The 9,992-nt window shown below is 39.7% G+C and overlaps 1 long non-coding RNA gene across 1 annotated transcript in view; it reads right to left on the bottom strand.

Moving 5' to 3' along the window:
* Window positions 1–7,425, bottom strand: part of LOC107656643 (uncharacterized) — a 17,415-nt gene extending 9,990 nt beyond the window's left edge. The window contains exons 1-2 of the long non-coding RNA XR_001630585.1: window positions 7,414–7,425; window positions 4,307–4,309 (exon numbers count right to left, since the gene is read on the bottom strand). This is a non-coding gene — a long non-coding RNA (uncharacterized LOC107656643). The remainder of the gene's footprint in view (window positions 1–4,306; window positions 4,310–7,413) is intronic.
* Window positions 7,426–9,992: the final 2,567 nt, after the last annotated feature.

The following is a 9,992-nucleotide window of genomic DNA, read 5'->3' as shown; positions in this document are numbered from 1 at the left end:
TGACTGCATCATCCACAGACCTGTTTGCTCTGTAGGCAAACTGAAGAGGATCCAGCAGGGGTCTAGTGATGTCCTTCAGGTAGGCCAGGACCAGTCTGACAGATGTGACTTCATGACCACAGATGTGAGGTGATCCACTGACAGATGGAGGTAGGCACAGAGAGCTGTGTCAGTTTGTCTGAGAGAAGGTCAAGCATGATAGTATTGAAGGCCAAACTGAAGTCCACAAATAGGATCCTTGAGTAATGCCCAGGTCTGTCGAGGTGTTGCAGGATGTAATGCAATCCCATGTTGACTGCATCGTCCACAGACCTGTTTGGTCTGTAGGCAAACTTAAGAGGATCCAGCAAGGGTCCAGTGATGCCCTTCAGGTAGGCCAGGACCAGTCGCTCAAATGACTTCATGACCACAGACATGAGAGCAACAGGTCTGTTATCCAGTTAAGTTCAGTGATTTTGGGCTTTTTGGGGACCGGAATGATGGTGGAGCGTTTGAAGCAACCGGGAACTTCACACAGCTCCAGAGATCTGTTGAAGATCTGTGTGAAGATGTGGGCCAGTTGTTCAGCGCAGACTTTTAAACAGGCAGGTGAAACACCATCTGGGCCTGAAGCTTTTCTAGATTTCTGCTTCCTGAAGACCCGGTTCACATCCTCTACACAGACCTTAAGCACAGGCTGAATGGTGGGGGAGGGAGGGAGGGGGGTTGCAGGGGTAGTAGGTGATGGTGTGAAGTGCAGATCAGAGCGGATGGGGGGTGGTCGACGAAGCAGAGTTTGAAAAGTCCTTGTTGGTGCGGGTGAGGAGAAGAAGTTCATCCGTTTTGTTAGGAAGGGAACGGACATTCGCGAGATGAATGCTTGGGAGCGCAGTCCGAATGCCGCGCGCGCGGAGCTTCACCAGGGCGCCGGCGCGTTTCCCTCTTCTGCGTCTGCACGTGCGTTTGAACAACACCGCTGTACCTCCAACTAGAATGTCCAACAAAACGTCCGAATAATCAAAAACCGGAAAAATATTGTCTGGGGTGTGCTGCTTAATGTTAAGGAGTTCGTCTCTGGTAAAACTTATAGAAGAAGAATGACAAAACACAGAACAAACAAACAAAAACAATAGAAGAATCGCGGAGCTCAGCGTCCTGGCTGCCATTTGCGGCGCCATCATCAGAATTATCCACTTTACTCTTGGTAATTTAATAAATTAATACATTTCATAATTTAAAACTTTAGTGCAGAAGTATCGAATCGGTATCGATATCGACGATACTGCCTTCAAAAATATCGTTATCGTATCGAAAACAAAATAAGTGGTATCGCCCATCCCTAGTTCAGGTGCTTCGGGGCAGATTCTGGCTCTGCTCGGCATCTCACAAAAGTAGGTGAGTCACCTCGCAGACCGACCTGTGCCCGTTCAAAAATTCCTCTCGCGAGTTTGAGCGAGGACACGCGTCCTTATTTTCCTTACTCATCAGTTTAAGGCATGAGGCATTGCGTCCCGCGCTCGCGCTGCTCTTCCCGCGCGCCCTGCTGCTCCGCGAGGGTGAGGAGCGAGCGATAAATGCGCAGTGCGCCCGCGGGCCACTGATGACACCCGGCACTCCTCCTCACACACACACACCTCACGAGTGCACTTAATAGTGTACGGAGCGAGAAAAAGCCTTGTTTGTGGCTCGAGCGAGGTCTTCGGCCGGTGCATTGTGGGATAGGCCGTGACGTCACCGCGTCTCGCTTTCTGGAGGTGGAGCTTAGCGTTTCTTTCTTTCTGTTTGTTCCTTTGATGCTGTTATGATAGTTTAACACTGTGTGATCCTCTATATGTTGTGTTGAGCTAATGTAAAAAAATAATAGTTTTGCGCTTTCTCTATGAATCAACTTAACTCGATTTCCCTCATTTTGTTAGTAATAAAGCATCTGTGAGGTAATGACCAAACTTGCTTCCACGGAATATCAGTTACAGAACCCGATCGACTTCTTTTTCAAAGTAAAAACAAATATCCCCGTATTATTTTCCTCCTCTCGCCGCTTCTCTCTCCAGTCCAGCGGGTGGCGCTAAACACATGCGTTTGTTTCCCAAACACCATTAAACCTCAGAGGAAGAAGATTAGTTTCACCGCGCTCTCGGTTGTTTTGTTGTGGTGCTGGCTTAATACAAACGGTTAGAAATGTTGTTTCTGTAAATAGAGAAATACAGTTTTTGAATCAGGTCAATAAATACATGTAATATTCTCATCTTCATAGTCGTGACTAAGTTTTGAATCAAGCAGGAATATCTGGAGGAGTATCATCTGAACTGAGATCTGCTGCTGTGAAGATGGTGTTTGTTAAAGAGGAGAGTGAGGAGAACATGAGTGAACCAGAAACCTGGAGAATAAAACACGAGGAACCAGAACCCTGGAGAATAAAACACGAGGAACCAGAAACCTGGAGAATAAGACACGAGGAGCCAGAAACCCGGAGAATAAAACACGAGGAACAAGGAGGTTGGTGTTTATTCTTCATTCATCTTTAATTACTATTTGTGGTACATTCACAGATCCTTTATGTAAAAAATAAGACCTTAACCATCATTAAAATGTTTTAAGTCCATGTTTCAAAGTTCTTATGGAAATGTGAGTGAACGGACAATGGGGCTATTTAATTATTACTTTAGGTAGACTTTATTTTTGCTTTTTGGAATCATAAAACTGTGTTGAACTCCGAGCGTGTGAGACTGAATTTGTTTTTATGCTAGTATAAACCACATTTGAAGTAAAGTCGCTATAGGACTGTGGTTATTTTAAATCATGTGAATGTCTCAGTAGAGCATTATTTGCTTGTTCCTTACATTTCACTGTAAATCAGTAACAGTTTTGCAACAGGCTTTGCAAACGGACTTTTACTGTACGATTTTACTGTAACCCTGATTATCAATTTTTCTTTTATGCCAAAAATCATTAGGATATTAAGTAAAGATCGTGTTCCATGAAGATATTTTGTAAATTTCCTACCATAAATATATCAAAACTTACATTTTTATTAGTAATATGCAGTGCTAAGAACTTCATTTTGACAACTTTAAAGGTGATTTCTCAATTTTCCCCATCGATTAATCGGATTAAAAAAAGCCCACTTTCCTTTTTTTTTTTATTTTACTGACAAAAACACACTATTTCACATTCTGCCCAATGTCCTTCAAACAAACGTGTTATTGTCATTTATTGGGCAAATAACAAACTGAAACAAATAAATAGTATTTATTCTAGGGCTGAAGCTATCGAATATTTTAATAATCGAGTATTTTACCGAAAATACCATCGATTAATCGAGCAATCGGATAAGAAGTGCTTTTTCTTTATTAAAGAGCAATACTAAATATACAGGTTACTTTACTAGTTACTTGACAAAAGTAATCTGATTACATAACTCGCGTTACTTGTAATGAGTTACCCCCAACACTGTTAATAACTGAAAACTAAACCCATTTAGTGCATTTAATTACCATATTACATTCAAAATGCAAATACAAATATATAAAAATAGAAAAATCAATTTCAAATTACTTTAAAAAAGGTAAACCATAGTACAACCAAAAACTAAGACAAATCAAAATAATAGTAATAAAAAAATTATAATAAAACCTAAACATTGTGCAACTTAACTTTCAAGTTTCAGCCGATCTAGCTCAGGCATGACATAAGCCTTTACTGTCTTCTTGGAAGGCTTTGTGGCTTTTGTAAGAGGCAAAAATTTGTGGGCAGGAAGCTAACGTGGAACAAAAACAAGAGTCCATACAGATAACATTTATTAACACATTTTTCAGCAACATGAATTTAAAGTTATTTGGAGAATAAACCCTCTTAAATGTCTCTCTGCATACTGGTGTGTGTGTGTAATCCTTTAAAGGAGCATGTGGTTGCAAACACAAACCTTAGCCTACCTGTTTATTCATTTATTATGGTATGTAACTAGCTCACCTTTTGCTGCACCATGTTTGCGTAGCACATCTTCGTGCTCTCTGTAATCAATATGAATCTGTACTAACTTTAACAGTCTCCCCGCACTCCCTCTCAGTTTCTTCTCCCTGCTCATTCTTAACTTTGATTTTTACTTTACATTTATGTATAAGGCTTGCAACTTCGTTGAAACAATATCTGAACTCCATAACTGCTCTACTATTCTCGATCTCTACAGATTCTCGATCTCGAACAAGCAAATCACCAAACGGCATTCTGGGTTGAGCGAGCGGCGCTGAGCGTATTGAGCGAGCGGAGCGGAATCTTCAGAAAGGCGCTCTGCGATCTTAAGGAAATATTACCACTCCGCTCCGCTCACATGCTCTGGCTCAGGCATGACATAAGCCTTTACTGTCTTCTTAGAAGGCTTTGTGGTAGGGGTGTAACGATTCACTCGTTTTATCGATCTTGAAACATTATTTTTGAATCGTGAATCACTGATTTCGAACAGTAATCGATTTAAAACGCTAAGAATCGAATGAATTCGCGATTTCTCGCGATTCAATGCTTTCAAAATATATACACATTAAATTACTACAAGCACGAATTAATGGAGACCTGAACAGTGTTTGTGCCTCGCATCTCTTCTTCACGCGCTCCACTATTTACTAGGGCTGTGTATCACCAGCAAAGTCACAATACGATATGTATCACGATACAGATGCCACGATACGATACACAAAATATCGATACGACGATGTATATGTTACTCAAAGAAATGTTTGCAAAAAATCGCTAAAGTTTCTAACGTCATATCATTACTGATTGCACGATAGTGCCACAACATAGGCTATTTTCATGTCTGATCAGGGCAATAATAACCACCATAGACATTGAGGAGGGCTAGTACCCCCAATAATTATAAATTTAAACTGGTAGCATCCTGTATCGTGATACATATTGTATCGTGATACCTATCGTATCGTGAGTTTGCTGGTGATACACAGCCCTAATCACGATACATGACTGCACTGAATTTCACCTCAGCAGAATTTAGTAAAACAGCTGTTTATTAAACACTGCTTACTAGAGTGCCATTTCTAACTATTGGCAGAGCAGGCAGTTGACCTCTGCATTATGAAGGGCCTCCATAACTGTACCGTTTCTGGTTTCTTGACAATGACAGAAACTGACTTTTTTGTGTGTGGCAGTTTTCCAGTCCGCTCACTAATGCGATAAACTCCCAGAAACGGACAGATTTCTGTTTTCTGGACACTGACAGAAACGGACTCTTTTGTGTGCGGCAGTTTTCCAGTCCGCTCAGTAACGCGATAAACTCCCAGACACGGACGGAAATGTTTACTCACTCACCGGTAAATCCACGTACATCCCTGTGCATGAGAAGTAGTCTCCGCAAAATCCAGCAGTTAAATCTCCGTAAACAGCCACTCATGTCACAGTAAACGTCTATAAATTACTGTATGCTTAATATGTTTTAAATGCTACGGGTCTTCTATACAAAAATGCGTCATATGCGCTTATAAAAACTGTCAACAAAGCCACAAACACAGCAAGGCATCAACAAAACTCAATTTTATTTTTCAGCAAATGCAAGACTGCAAACATTTAACAGGTAAATCGCATGCGATATTTAATGCGCATCTTGTCAGAAAGCCGGTTCTGTAATCAGCGGTAAATCTCCACCTGCGTGCTTTCACATTGAGCAGCATTAACTACACAGAGCCTTTGTTCACTGACGAGCTGCGCAAAACCACGTTCATATTCGTGCGATTTTTTGCGTAGCTCGTCAGTGAACAACGGCTCTGTGTAGTTAATGCTGCTCAATGTGAAAGCCTGCAGGTGATGGAGATTTACCGCTGATTACAGAACCGGCTTTCTGACAAGATGCGCGTTAAATATCGCATGCGATTTATCGTGCAGCCCTACTGCCTATCTATCATTCTATCTATCTAGTCATGCCTCCATTACAGATTTGTGCAAAACTTTTGCGATATTTTATATATGTCGATAAAAAAGCTATTGCGTAATGACAGTGTTTCCATTAACCAAACTTATCCGACTAAAACAATTTTTTCCTCTTGCGATAAGTCATGGTGACAGATGTTTGTAGGTTTATGTATATCACAGCCACCACACTAGCCATTATTTTTAATCAAACGAGACGTAGGTGTATATCTTTAGCGAAGCAGTGCGAAGAGCTGAAACATGCCGTGGCGTGTCTGAAATAAACACAAGCATTGACTAGTGTGGCTGTGTCGGAGCCGTAATGCTCCGCAGACGTGTGAAGTGTAAATAAGGTGTTATCTAAGCATTAATGGCAAGGAAAGCCAAACATTATTGTCAAGGAAAGCCCCTTATACTTGAGTGGCAACATATGAGGTGTTTCTTGGAGGTTATAGTACATTAAAGAATGATCATGTGACTTTTACGTACACCAGGTGACCTGTAAATGCGAACTTTCCCTTGCAGTTTTTGGAAATTTCAAATTGCCTGAAAAACCATCTCATGTGAGCGTAAAAACTTTTTGCGATATATGGGAGTTTTTGCAAAATTGATGCGCTTCCATTGGGTGTATTTTCAATTCGCAATTTCAGTTTGCACAATTTGAAGGATAAAGGAAATGCAGCTAGTGTATATTGTTCTGCCATTGTTTTAACGTTTGTTCTATTGTTTGTTCTATAGTTTGTTCTATATGTTTATCATTCTATCGTTTTGTCTGTCTGTCATATCTGTACTGTATATCTATCTGTCATTTGATCATTCTGCATCCTTTTTGCCACTTCAATGCTAATTTAATTCAAATTCAAACAGGTAGTCCACCCAATATTATACAAATGATCAAGTCAGAAGTTGAGATGTCGGACCACTCCAGCAGCAATGTTTTGAATTTTCCATAGAGACCATATTTACAGTTTTTGGAAAGTTAAACTTCGGATTGCTTACTTACAGATTCTCTGCACTTTAAATGCAGCACCCATTGCAGAAGAAACAATGTTTTATGGTTAACAATTATTGGGTATGAATACACTGAAGTAACCAGTTCTGAGGTCTGTGGCAGTTCCTCTTTATGTGCAGTTTTTTGTTTTAATAATGATGTTTTATTTCTTGAGCCATTTAGAGGAACTTGTCTGTGCCACATTTATAAGTTTATTGCTGAGTGGCATCATCTGCAAGAAAAGAAAGAAAAACACTTTTTTTCTACTGCTTGACCGTACAGTACATTTTGCAACTTTACAGTGGTTGCGAAATGGACTTTGGTTTTTTTTATATCTGAGCTATGACTTCCTGTTGTGCTTGTGAAGGTGGTAAAATTTTAAGAAATAATGAGAAGAGCTGACAGCTCTGTTAGAAATTTTAAAAACTCCCTTTTGATTGAGCAGTGTTTCTGCTTAATTCTGATTTATAGATCAGATTGTATATTGGCATCCTGTGGTCTCACAGTTCCTCTTGGTATCCCATTGCAACATCTAAACATGCTATGCGGATGTGATATGTATGGCTTCTTGTTTTTATCTTCTTTTTAGGGTTGTTTGACAGCATTTGTGTGATTTTTAGTGAAAGTGTGCCTTGAACGATAAATCCCTCTTATGATACATTGATTTTATTGCACAGTGCACACAAGATCAACGTCTGGCATACATATCCTCCAAAATACATTGTAAACAGTGTTTTTGCCAGCAAGTTTTACTGAAGTGAATCCAGCAGACTTCCAGCTCACAGGCACCAAATCATTTTACGTATTACTGGGGGTTCAAATAAGAGATATGACACCATGCACCACCCGAGGACCTCCAAAGTGATGTAGATTGAATAATTTCTGCATTTTTTTTGTCTTGTAGCTGGTGAGAAAGCCATCGTTTGTGACCAGTGTGGAGCTCAGTTTCAGAAGGAAGATGCTCTTGAGGCCCACCGGCAGATCCACACAGGTGCGACACAAACACCAACCCACACTGCACACTAGAGCTGTGTATCACCAGCAAAGTCCCGATACGATACAGAGGCCATGATACGATACGGGACTGTCACCTCAGCAACCTCAGCAGAATTTAGTAAAACAGCTGTTTATTAAACACTGCTTACTAGAGTGCCATTTGGCAGAGCAGGCAGAGCAGGCAGTTGACCTCTGCATTATGAAGGGCCTCCATAACTGTACCGTTTCTGGTTTCTTGACAATGACAGAAACTGACTTTTTTGTGTGTGGCAGTTTTCCAGTCCGCTCACTAATGCGATAAACTCCCAGAAACGGACAGAAATGTTTACTCACTCACCGGTAAATCCACGTACATCCCTGTGCATGAGAAGTAGTCTCCGCAAAATCCAGCAGTTAAATCTCCGTAAACAGCCACTCATGTCACAGTAAACGTCTATAAATTACTGTATGCTTAATATGTTTTAAATGCTACGGGTCTTCTATACAAAAATGCGTCATATGCGCTTATAAAAACTGTCAACAAAGCCACAAACACAGCAAGGCATCAACAAAACTCAATTTTATTTTTCAGCAAATGCAAGACTGCAAACATTTAACAGGACTGCAAATATTATTAAACAAACTCAGCAGGACTGCAACATCATTTAGATTGAGAAAAAATATTTTAAATATTTTGCAAACACAGACACTTCAAGTAAATCATTAAACTGATTAAAAAATAAAATAATTTTGAAAAGAAACAATAAAAAATATATACTAACCAAAAGACAAACACAATAATGAATACACTTGCAATGGACACTCGAGCCAGGACAGTGATTACCGCTCTCTCAATCAGACAGTCACACACACACTCTAATGTCACCATCAGGACCATGCCATATTTTTCATTTAATTCTGCCTTTCAGAAGCTACAGAAGATACTGTTATGCTCATAAGTTTATATACCTCTAGCACAGAGATGGGCAAACTCTGTCCTCTAGGGCCACTGCCCTGCAGAGTTTTGTTTCAACCCTGATCAAACTCACCTGCCTGTAGCCTTCTAGTTATCCTGAAGACCTTGATTAGCTTCAGGTCTGTTTAATTAGGGTTGGAGCGAAACTCTGCAGGACAGTAGCCCTCTAGGACTGAGTTTGCCCATCTCTGTGCTAGCAGAATATGCGATAATTTTAACAAAATAAGAGGGATCATAATGTATGCTATTTTTATTTAGTACTGTCATGAATAAGCAATTTTACATAATAGATATTTACATTTACTGATTTTATAGAAATGAAAATGTATAATTTATAAAAATGTTCAAAAGTTTACATACACTGGATGACCCACAGCTGTTTTTATGTTTTGGGATAGTTTTTCACGAGTCCAGAGCAGTTCAACTGCCTGCTGTTCTTCAGAAAAATCCTCCAAGTCCCGCAAATTCTTTGGTTTTCCAGCATCTTCTGCATATTTGGCCCCTGTCCGACAATGACTTATAATTTTGAGATCCATCTCTTCAATCTGAGGAAAAGTGAAGGACTCATACACAACTATTATAAAAGGTGAAAACATTGTTCACTGATGCTCCAGAAGGAAACACGATGCATAAAGAGTTGGGGGTGTACATTTTGAACAGGATGATGTGTAAATCTTTTTGTTTTGTTTAAAGATCATATTTGTTCATTTAGTACTGCCCTTCAGAAGCTACATAAAATATATTTTTTATGCTTATTTTCAGAAAAAATGAGTAGTTTTCCCTGATCATCCAATTCGAGTAGTTCACCCCTGTCCGACAATGACTTATAATTTTGAGATCCATCTCTTCAATCTGAGGAAAAGTGAAGGACTCATACACAACTATTATAAAAGGTGAAAACATTGTTCACTGATGCTCCAGAAGGAAACACGATGCATAAAGAGTTGGGGGTGTACATTTTGAACAGGATGATGTGTAAATCTTTTTGTTTTGTTTAAAGATCATATTTGTTCATTTAGTACTGCCCTTCAGAAGCTACATAAAATATATTTTTTATGCTTATTTTCAGAAAAAATGAGTAGTTTTCCCTGATCATCCAATTCGAGTAGTTCACACCCTGTGTCTCTTAATGCATTGTGTTGCTTTCTTGAGCATCAG

This window comes from Sinocyclocheilus anshuiensis, unplaced genomic scaffold, assembly GCF_001515605.1.
Source record: "Sinocyclocheilus anshuiensis isolate Anshui unplaced genomic scaffold, SAMN03320099.WGS_v1.1 scaffold3084, whole genome shotgun sequence".
NCBI lineage: Eukaryota > Metazoa > Chordata > Actinopteri > Cypriniformes > Cyprinidae > Sinocyclocheilus > Sinocyclocheilus anshuiensis.
This window is presented reverse-complemented; position numbering and strand designations above follow the sequence as displayed.